Genomic DNA, 10,764 nt, shown 5'->3' on the forward strand with positions numbered 1-10,764 from the left:
ATCATTGGAACTGGCCACCACCTGGACTCGAGTGGCCGGAGGCCCCAGGGATGTTCCGATGGGGGGACATTTTCCAGACCGTAAGAGTTGGGGCAATATGGGTATCAAACTTTATGGTTTTTGATACTGGACATGAAATTTGCCATTTCGGCAGTAGTGGCCATAAACCGGAGTGGCCGGAGGCCCCGGGGATGTTCCGATGGGGGGACATTTGCCGAACCATCAGAGTAGGGGCAATATGGGTATCGAACTTTATGGTTTTTGATACTGGGCATGAAATTTTACATTTCGGCAATAGTGGCCACAATCCGGAGTGGCCGGAGGCCCCGCGGATGTTCCGATGGGGGGACATTTGCCGGACCGTAAGAGTTGGGGCAATATGAGTATCAAACTTTATGGTTTTTGATACCGGACATGAAATTTGACATTTTGGCAGTAGTGGCCACAATCCGAAGTGGCCGGAGGCCCCGGGGATGTTCCGATGAGGGGACATTTGCCGGACCGTAAGAGTTGGGGCAATATGGGTATCGAACTTTATGGTTTTTGATACTGGGCATGAAATTTTACATTTCGGCAATAGTGGCCACAATCCGGAGTGGCCGGAGGCCCCGCGGATGTTCCGATGGGGGGACATTTGCCGGACCGTAAGAGTTGGGGCAATATGGGTATCAAACTTTATGGTTTTTGATACCGGACATGAAATTTGACATTTTGGCAGTAGTGGCCACAATCCGAAGTGGCCGGAGGCCCCGCGGATGTTCCGATGGGGGGACATTTGCCGGACCGTAAGAGTTGGGGCAATATGGGTATCAAACTTTATGGTTTTTGATACTGGACATGAAATTTCACATTTTGGCAGTAGTGGCCACCACCTGGAGTGTCCGGAGGCCCCGGGGATGTTCCGATGGGGGGACATTTGCCGGACCGTAAGAGTTGGGGCAATATGGGTATCAAACTTTATGGTTTTTGATACTGGACATGAAATTTCACATTTTGGCAGTAGTGGCCACCACCTGGAGTGTCCGGAGGCCCCGCGGATGTTCCGATGGGGGGACATTTGCCGGACCGTAAGAGTTGGGGCAATATGGGTATCAAACTTTATGGTTTTTGATACTGGGCATGAAATTTTACATTTCGGCAATAGTGGCCACAATCCGGAGTGGCCGGAGGCCCCGCGGATGTTCCGATGGGGGGACATTTGCCGGACCGTAAGAGTTGGGGCAATATGAGTATCAAACTTTATGGTTTTTGATACCGGACATGAAATTTGACATTTTGGCAGTAGTGGCCACAATCCGAAGTGGCCGGAGGCCCCGCGGATGTTCCGATGGGGGGACATTTGCCGGACCGTAAGAGTTGGGGCAATATGGGTATCAAACTTTATGGTTTTTGATACTGGGCATGAAATTTTACATTTCGGCAATAGTGGCCACAATCCGGAGTGGCCGGAGGCCCCGCGGATGTTCCGATGGGGGGACATTTGCCGGACCGTAAGAGTTGGGGCAATATGGGTATCAAACTTTATGGTTTTTGATACCGGACATGAAATTTGACATTTTGGCAGTAGTGGCCACAATCCGAAGTGGCCGGAGGCCCCGCGGATGTTCCGATGGGGGGACATTTGCCGGACCGTAAGAGTTGGGGCAATATGGGTATCAAACTTTATGGTTTTTGATACTGGACATGAAATTTCACATTTTGGCAGTAGTGGCCACCACCTGGAGTGTCCGGAGGCCCCGCGGATGTTCCGATGGGGGGACATTTGCCGGACCGTAAGAGTTGGGGCAATATGGGTATCAAACTTTATGGTTTTTGATACCGGACATGAAATTTGACATTTTGGCAGTAGTGGCCACAATCCGAAGTGGCCGGAGGCCCCGCGGATGTTCCGATGGGGGGACATTTGCTGGACCGTAAGAGTTGGGGCAATATGGGTATCAAACTTTATGGTTTTTGATACTGGACATGAAATTTCACATTTTGGCAGTAGTGGCCACCACCTGGAGTGGCCGGAGGCCCCGGGGATGTTCCGATGGGGGGACATTTGCCGGACCGTAAGAGTTGGGGCAATATGGGTATCAAACTTTATGGTTTTTGATACCGGACATGAAATTTGACATTTCGGCAGTAGTGGCCACAATCCGGAGTGGCCGGAGGCCCCGCGGATGTTCCGATGGGGGGACATTTGCTGGACCGTAAGAGTTGGGGCAATATGGGTATCAAACTTAATGGTTTTTGATATCGGACATGAAATTTGACATTTCGGCAGTAGTGACCACAATCCGGAGTGGCCGGAGGCCCCGGGGATGTTCCGATAAGGGGACATTTGCGGAACCATAAGAGTTGGGGCAATATGGGTATCAAACTTTATGGTTTTTGATACCGGACATGAAATTTCACATTTTGGCAGTAGTGGCCACAATCCGAAGTGGCCGGAGGCCCCGGGGATGTTCCGATGAGGGGACATTTGCCGGACCGTAAGAGTTGGGGCAATATGGGTATCAAACTTAATGATTTTTGATACTGGACATAAAAAGTTGCATTTGGCCATTATCTGAAATTAAGCAGTTAAAATATGCTAATGCTAAGCAGTTAAAATATATTGCTTATTAGGCAGGAAGTAATAAATAGACTACTTTTTTGTGCCACTGTGAAAATCTGTTTCTGGAAATTTAGAATAACTATCTCGTAATCATTAAGAGCCCTGTAAAGGGTAGTTTTTAATGTCTGCTGTTCAAATTTCCTTTACTGCCGCCGATTGCTTGCAACAGCCTTGCAAAAACATTCCCGCATCTTAGTAACTTTCGAGTGGTGAAGGAAAGTAAATTGATTTCACTTCGATTTCTATTTCAGCTCCACTTGCAATTTCCGTCCCCTTAGTTCGATAGGACGGTTATTATAAGGGGGAATTTGGACCGGACATTCTAATCGAAAATTTCAACAATCATCTTGCAAAGTTCTTTGTCATACTGGTCATGTGTAACATAACCACCTGCACCTTTTTAAAATAAATTTCAAAATCTATTCTATCCTACAATGCCTAGAAGAGGCCTTTGTTTCTGTTGTGAGTAAGCGCTGGTTTCAGAGTTCATTTTTCAATTTAAAAGGGGTGGGAGACGACTAATTTGCTTCATGAACTCCTACTCGGCCTTGGGACCACCTCTTAAGACACTGATGGCTCCTAGCTAGGAATTAAACCTAGACACAGCGTCGAGGCCCGCTTCGCATGGCAAAAATGTTGGCTGGGGAGAAGTGATATTATCACGAAATTTTATTTTAAAGCCAACATTGCTAACGGCGTCGAGGTCCTTACTCATGCCCAAGGAGCAAATTTTTCAAACGTATGTCAGAAAAATATCATTATCAATGCCAGACTTTACATTTTCTGCCAATTTCGAACATATTTTTTATTCAAATGAACGAGTTCAATTGAAAATCGAAGAATTTAATAAATATTTAGTTTAATGAAAATGTAAATTCAATCTTTTATAGGCCTTTCAAATTAATTCATATCACTTCCTAATTTATAATTGTTAGATTTTTGTTTGCCAGATTTTTAGAGTTAGAGTACTTGGCCATATTTTGACCGGAAGACCTGATTACAGAAATTGGTGTTAACGAGGTAAAGACTTTTAAAATATATTTACAATGGCCTTACTAAAAGTGATTTTTATTATTAAGTCTCGACATAACGCCATGATTCGAAATCCGGACATTTGGTAGCATTTCATTTTTGTTATAGCTGGCAAAAAATCATGTTATAAGTTGGAAATGTAGAAATATTATCAGGATGTAGTATAAATCGTTAATTTCAAGAGAATGCATGCAAAATATGTCTTTTCTAGCCAGTTTTCCTCAGAATTTAAAAATTAAAATGACTTATTGTGCTTCGAACTTCGGACACTGCTAAAAGCTGATTCTTAAACCAGTGTATTTCAGTGAAATGTTTCACATTTTTTTTAAATCATATTTTAATTTAATTAAATTGTTTTGGCATTGACTACAGCGTCCAAAAATAAAGTTAGAATTCATCAAATGACACAGTTTTGACGATTATTATGTAAAAATTATGTCCAAATAATTGATAACACAAGATGAGGTGTCCGGGTTTCGATGCGTCCGGGAATTCGAATCATGACGTTAGTTTACATACAAATAAGTGAGATCCGGCTTCAAAAAAGTACATAAATATCACTTAAGTGATTATAACTTGAGACAGGGTTGCCAGTTCATTGGAAAAGCCATTCGATTACTCATCCAGCGATATATAACTTGTTTACTTTTGGTACGATTTCAGGTCATTTATCTAAAATCTAGGTTTATGCGAAAACACTTTTTTTATACATAACTTTTGAACTACTTATCGAAACTTAAATTTTATTGAAACTCGATCTATGGGACCCTTCAACAATTTTTGAGAATTTATTAAATAAATATCTAGAAGTCATGCTCACTCTAATCGTTATAACACATAATGGATTTGAGTGTAATCAAAAAAGTTACATTTTACCATAATTTGTTCCCATGATTTTGTTTGAGGATAATGCCACACAACACAGAGCTTCAAAGTAGATCAACAATTCTCACTACAAAAAAGTTTTGAAATCAATCTTTTACTGTAAATGAGTTTTTAAAAATTTTACCCTTCTCTAACAGTGTCCTGCATTAACCGCAATTAACCCAGAACAACCTTCAAAAAAGAGCTACAAAAAAAAAAACTGTTCAGTGTCCAACTCAAAAATTATCACCACGTTTCCCACCTTCCTTCCTTCCACCATTTTTTGCAATTCTGACAAAATAACCTCGCAAAACTCTTTCAGCAAACCATCGCCGCCGCTGCTCCGTCCCATTCCGTGTTTACGTAACCCAAACCAGGCCAGAGCCCAGGTCAGAGACCACCCGCAACCCGTGGTCATTCCCATCCGTTTAGTCCATTTACTCGTTCCCGTGTGTTACCAGGTTTGCGCTCCATCAAATCGCAATCAAGATTAAAACAAAACGACCAGGCAGCATTCACCCAGATCAAACGGTGGAACGTTACCTGGGTCGAGACCTCCCCCACAGCACAGCAGCACACTCAGCTGACCACCCCAAAGTGCAATCTACTCGCTCTCTGGCTTGCTTGCGCTGGAAGGGTCGGAAGCGTAACGCGCGACGGGTTATTGTTATTGGTCGCCGCAGCTACTACACACTATTTTTTGCCTTCCTACAAAACAGAAGTTTCGTGCAGCAAGAGTCAAGTCAACGCGGCTGGAGAGTGGACGGCCGGACGACGAAGCGCGCGCGAGGAGAAAATCGATTTTTCAATAATTATGTAAAATCTGCACAATGTGTGCTTCTTCTGCCATTATTGCTGCTGCTGGCCCACAGCACAGAACCACTCCGTCCGTGACTCTTTTGTGGGTGGGTGGAAAACCCTTCGGAGATTGTGTGTGTGTGTGCGGGGAGAGAGGAGAGCGCACTCGAGAGAATGGGGACAAAATTGACACACACTCGACGACGAGAGGACCTCCTCGACAACCTTCGAAAGAGGTCTTCTTCTTTGTTTTTTTTGTGTTTAGTGATTAGAAGATTCTTGTTTTTAGTGGGTTTGTTGCGGGTTGATTCGACTTACCTTTTTAGTATTCGCTGACCTGGCTGGTTCGGGATTTGCGCGACCTCCGTCAAATTGTTCTAATCCATTCGAGAGCACCGAGATGCTGGTCCTGTTTTTCCTCGCGGTCGATTTTTCCACACACTCAACACACACTGTCGTACTTTTCCACCAGCGCGCGCTCTCTCCGACTCCGAGTTTTTCTTCCACACAAAACTTTCTCCCACTCTCGCGCGCGCGGCAAGAACCGCTCTGAGCGTAAATTCGTCGTGTTCCGTGGTTACAGCTCCGTCGTGGGTTGTTCCGGTGCGGTCCAGGTTTCCGGCCGCTTCATTGGACGCCGCCGTCGCGCTGCTGCTTTCCGGCGCGCTGTGTCACGCGAGTGGTCCTCTGTCAAATGGACGGAGCCATTCGAGCCAGCAAACACGCGCACGCGGATCACCAGGAGAGGAGACCCGGAGCAATCTCCGGCGATGGACGTAGTCGTCGTCGTCGTCGTCGTCGGCGCGCTCTGTCGAAGAGTGTGGTCGGTTGGGAGAGTGAAAATATAACAACTTATTACATAATTTTCCTCGAATTCGAGCACAGACACAGACACTTTTCTTTTCGGTTCGCGTTTTTCTGCTTTGGGTTTTCCGCCAGCGCACGGAGGTTCTTCTGTTCACTCAAATGCAAATTTCTGGCCCCCCAAAAAAATCTGCATGCATGCACGCACGCACGCACGGCTCGTGCGTGTGTGTTTGTGTGTTTGAGAAGGCAGCGCACGGCACACACAATCCCTAGAAAAAGCAAAAAATCACACACAATTGGAGCAGCAGCAAAAAATTTCTCACTTTCCACGGCACACGCACGCACACACACACGGCCGTGTGTGTGTGTGTGCAGAGTTTTCCGCCGCTGCTGCCAGCGCACAAATAATCGATCCGTCGTTCGACGGAGCAGAGCCAAAAAGTTCTTCTTTCCGTTTCCCCCCAGAAAAGCCAGCAAATTCTGCCCAATTACATCAGCCTCAGTCCCTTTTTCGGTGGCCACACATTCCATGTAAGGGCACACACAGAGTTTCCCTGCGCCAGGGACCAAGTTTTCAACTAATTTATTGATCACTGTGAAAAATTGCATGCACACTCGTGAACTAGTGAATTTTCCGTCGGTTAATCCCTTCTCACAGGCACCAAAAACTGACCACTTTCTGGCACAATTTTCCACCGGACAGACACCAGGTTTTTCCTTTTACGGGGCTTCCTGGAAAATTTTCCCTTCTAGCACAGAGTGTCCACAACGACCACCACCACCACCATAGGCAGGCAGGCAGGCACCAGGGGGTCGAGAAACGGGAGTGAAACGGCCTTTTCCTCCTCGGGTTCACTCAGCGCCAATGGACAGAACTCGACTGCGAAAGGTTTTTCCTTTTTCTCGCGCTCCTGGCCAAGAGTTTTCCACTGGCATGTCGGTTCAGAGAACCGTTCTCCCCGATATCGCGCTCTCCCGCTCGCGCGGAAAAACCCACCGTCGGAAAATCTCACCGCACAGGTTCTACTTTCTCCTGGCACGCGCGCCTCACAACGACTTTCCCAGCCCACCCCTACATTGTTTACATCTGCGCGCTGTCAAACTCCGCGTTTGACAGCGACTTCTGTCAAACGGGCGCGCACTCAGCTGTGAGTGCCTTCCTCTCACACAAACACACACACACGCACGCACGGCCTGCTGGAAAATCCCTCGGCAGAAAATTCCTTTGCATTGAAAATTATCCAACTTGTTTTTGCTGCAAGGAAAACCACCGGCAGAAAACGCTCCAAAATTTTATAATCACCTTTTCGTCCAACGCTACGATAAGTACTGCAAAAAGAAATTCAAAACATGTCACAAAAATGCAAACCAAAAAAAGTTACACAAACTTACCACAAACACACTCCCACCAAAATCCCCGATCGCAGTAGGCGTTCGCGCGAGATAACACACCAAAAAAAAACGAACAATCGAAAAATTTCAACGCCACCAAATTTTAATCGCCGTCATCATATCGGAGCGCGCAAAAACTCAATCGAACAAACTAGAAACGAGAAATTTGCTGCTGCCGCGGCTGCTCCTCGAAAACGGGTTTCGGAGCGCAGGAACACACACGGGGTACGACGGTACGGGTAAGTACAACACGCCACGCCGAGCGAACAAACTGCAATGACAGAAATGTCGGCTGGTGGGTTGCGTTGATCGTGCGGTGGTCGCGGTGGTGTTGATGTAGGTTTTGAGATCCCAAACTCCCGAGTGAGTGCCAAAAGGAGTGACCTGTCAGATGTGGATTTGAGTGCGAGGGGGAAGACACTTATTTGATACTGTTTATTCAGTGATAAGAGTTTGATATTATGTAGGATAACACAGCGGGTAGCACGTAAGATTTAAACAGATTTTTAAATCAATTTAGAAAAATTATCATCATTATCTTTTTTGACAGAAAATATCTTACTTGACAGCTCGTGCTTTGGGGAACATAGTTGATACATTGTAAAATGTTGTCTTGTCAATATTTTTTTGAACTTGCATCAAAAATAGAGAAATGGTTATTAAGCTCTTTTTTAACATTGTTCATGAAAATTGACATAAGACATTAGGACCCAATTGTAGACCTCAACCCTCCATCACGTTTCCCATAAAAATCCAATATTTTTGATAAGGGCGTAAACAAGCCTTACCCCATCCCCCCTCTCCTTCCCTCACTGAAATAACACTGCCCATTTTTAAACTCCCTTCAAATGAAATCGGAAACCACCACAGGAACGGAACAATGTGAAACGACCTTAGACTGGTTGCAACGCGGCTCTACTTTGTTCTAGCTGTTTCATTTTTCAAATAGAACTGAAACAGACCACGCGCAACGCGGAGTTGCAGTTTTATTTTTCGAGCAGTAATTTGAAACCGGAATAAAACTGCTCGACGAGTTTGTTTCAAACGTGAGACGGTTTGGAACTGGAATAGAACTCAGTTTCAAAAAAAATCAGATATATAAAGATATCCACGTATTCTTACACACACACTATGATGCTGTGTTGATAATCATACGCACACAATTAAAAGCATTTTTTTGAAACAACATTTAGATCAGCGCATTGCGAGCACCGTGTTTTAGTTTCATTTCCGCCAGTTCTAAAAATTTAAAACTGCTCGTCATTTGAAACAATTATAAAACTTCGCGCTGCAGACAGTCTTAATGATACCATACCAGGTCACTCACCAGAAGGGCACTCACAACCGTTGCATAAATTTGGGATTTTTGTTGAAAAGTCAAACGTTGCATTATCGCGCCAAAATGCTATTGTTACAAGCAAAATAATTCGGTTCTAGTTAACTGTATGATGTTAAATCTGTATGATGTTAAATCCTGGACCTGATAAAAAGTAGTTGTAAACTCACAAGATTTGATAAGTGAACGCTAAAATTATAATCTTGGTGCAAATCCGAATTTTCTATTCTTTTGTTGTGATCGATCGAAATCCAGCGTGGCCCCCGTGCTTGCCGGAAAAGGAAGAGGAACCTGCCAACCACCAGGAAGAGCGCGTGTGTGTACGATTCGTGTCCGAGTCCCATGGCGGGTTACTACATTTGAAGAAGGCCAAACTTCAGTAGTGTTATTACCGAATCTAGACAGAAAACACCATACGGTAAGTCCCGCTTTTATGATCAGAATAGCTTTTGCACATTGCAATATTTACTCACAGTAAAACAAATCCCGTTTACAAAAGCGGCATGTTTTTCAAAATTCTAAAAATTTAAATTTTTATAAATGTCAAAATTTTATGTAGTGGAATTCAAGTTGAAAAAAAAAACAATTTTGCAAATAATAAAAAGCTCTATTCCTACATTCAAAAATCCTTGAATTCCTAAATTTTTAATTGTTTAATAATTAAACAATTAAGAATTCTGGAATTCAAAGATTATTTCTAAATGCCGTCTGGCATTCTGAGACACATTTTACGTTACAAACAATAAATACCATGATTTTTAATGTTTTTGATTATTGATTCACAGACAAACAGACGTAAATCTCTTTTTAATTCCATCAATCCGAAATATAACGGCTGATTTGAATTTAAACTTAGTTCTCGGATTATCCACCAGAATAGGATGGCGCTGCAATCAAGGCACACTTTCAAATGACGTTTAAGCTAGCGCGCCAAAAGTTTCAGCTAGCGCGCCAAAAGTTTTGTTTTTTTTCTGCTGCTACTTGAGTGTCAGGATGGACCAGTTTGGAGAAGATTGGTCGGTGGAATTTTTGGATCCGGACCCGCCTCCGGGTGTGGATTCCGCTGAATGGTCTGTTGAGCATTTAGATAATCCTCAATCCTTCCCGGCCGAACCGTTAGAAGAAGAGACGCCGGATTGGTTTGAAAGTTTTATCACAAAACACGAGCTACATGATGAAGATATGCCGGATGCGAACTGCGGAAGTCTACTGCTAGACCGACACGAGCCACTGGACGAAGAAATGCCGGAAGCTACGAGTAACGATTCCGGTGTTCTGAACATCGGAAGATTCTTAGGCAATTCCAACAACGAGACGCCGTCCCATTCAGCTGATTTTGTTATTTCATCCGATTTTTCACGTTCAACGCCGAATCGCCGATGTTGGTCTCCAGGAAAGCTGGATGGCAGAAACTGGCCACTGGTAAGGTTGAAGATGTAGGTATAGACCGTCGACAACAAGGTCAACCTGGTCTCATATGAATATTTGGTTGCTTGCCGAGAAGGTAGCTTAACCTCACGCCAAGAAATTTATTATTTAAACTCATGGCCAATTTGTGGGCATTGTTCACAAACAGCGCAGTAATACCCAAACCACCCTCAAACTGGTGCATCTTTCCATCAACCTCTGCAGCTTACACGAATGTTTCCTCGACAAGATCTCCCTCCTCTCACTACAACAAGAGTGACCGCGTTCACTCACACACTAACCAATTCTCATATACAGTGATGCTTAATGCTAGTATTGGCCATTAGATCGAGCTACTAGCTAACCTTTTTCCATTTTTTTTGTGATTGATGGATTTTCGTTAAATTTGTTCAATGATTTACGTCTGTTTGTCTGTGGTTAGACTAACAAGTTAAAAAAAATAAAAAAAAAACAATATAATTAAAAAAAATATTCCTAAAATATTGACTGCGTCTTTGTGAAAAGC

General features: G+C 44.0%; 2 protein-coding genes across 12 annotated transcripts in view; one reads left to right on the top strand and one right to left on the bottom strand.

Moving 5' to 3' along the window:
- The window catches only part of LOC6037235 (plasma membrane calcium-transporting ATPase 1), a 97,877-nt gene extending 90,098 nt beyond the window's left edge, over positions 1-7,779 (bottom strand). For 7 of the 11 annotated variants that reach the window (XM_038252735.1, XM_038252733.1, XM_038252731.1 and 4 more), the window contains exons 1-3: positions 7,496-7,779; positions 7,407-7,432; positions 5,615-6,104 (exon numbers count right to left, since the gene is read on the bottom strand). The gene's annotated coding sequence lies outside the window, so the exon portion shown is untranslated. Of the gene's footprint in view, positions 1-5,614; positions 6,373-6,759; positions 6,999-7,406; positions 7,433-7,495 lie in introns of those variants that run through there. The other 4 variants (XM_038252720.1, XM_038252722.1, XM_038252719.1 and 1 more) reach the window with 4 other exon arrangements.
- A 1,165-nt stretch (positions 7,780-8,944) lies between these two features.
- Positions 8,945-10,764, top strand: part of LOC6037243 (probable cyclin-dependent serine/threonine-protein kinase DDB_G0292550) — a 173,437-nt gene continuing 171,617 nt past the window's right edge. The window contains exon 1 of the mRNA XM_038258236.1: positions 8,945-9,249. The gene's annotated coding sequence lies outside the window, so the exon portion shown is untranslated. The remainder of the gene's footprint in view (positions 9,250-10,764) is intronic.

This window comes from Culex quinquefasciatus, chromosome 2 (genome assembly GCF_015732765.1).
Source record: "Culex quinquefasciatus strain JHB chromosome 2, VPISU_Cqui_1.0_pri_paternal, whole genome shotgun sequence".
Lineage (NCBI taxonomy): Eukaryota > Metazoa > Arthropoda > Insecta > Diptera > Culicidae > Culex > Culex quinquefasciatus.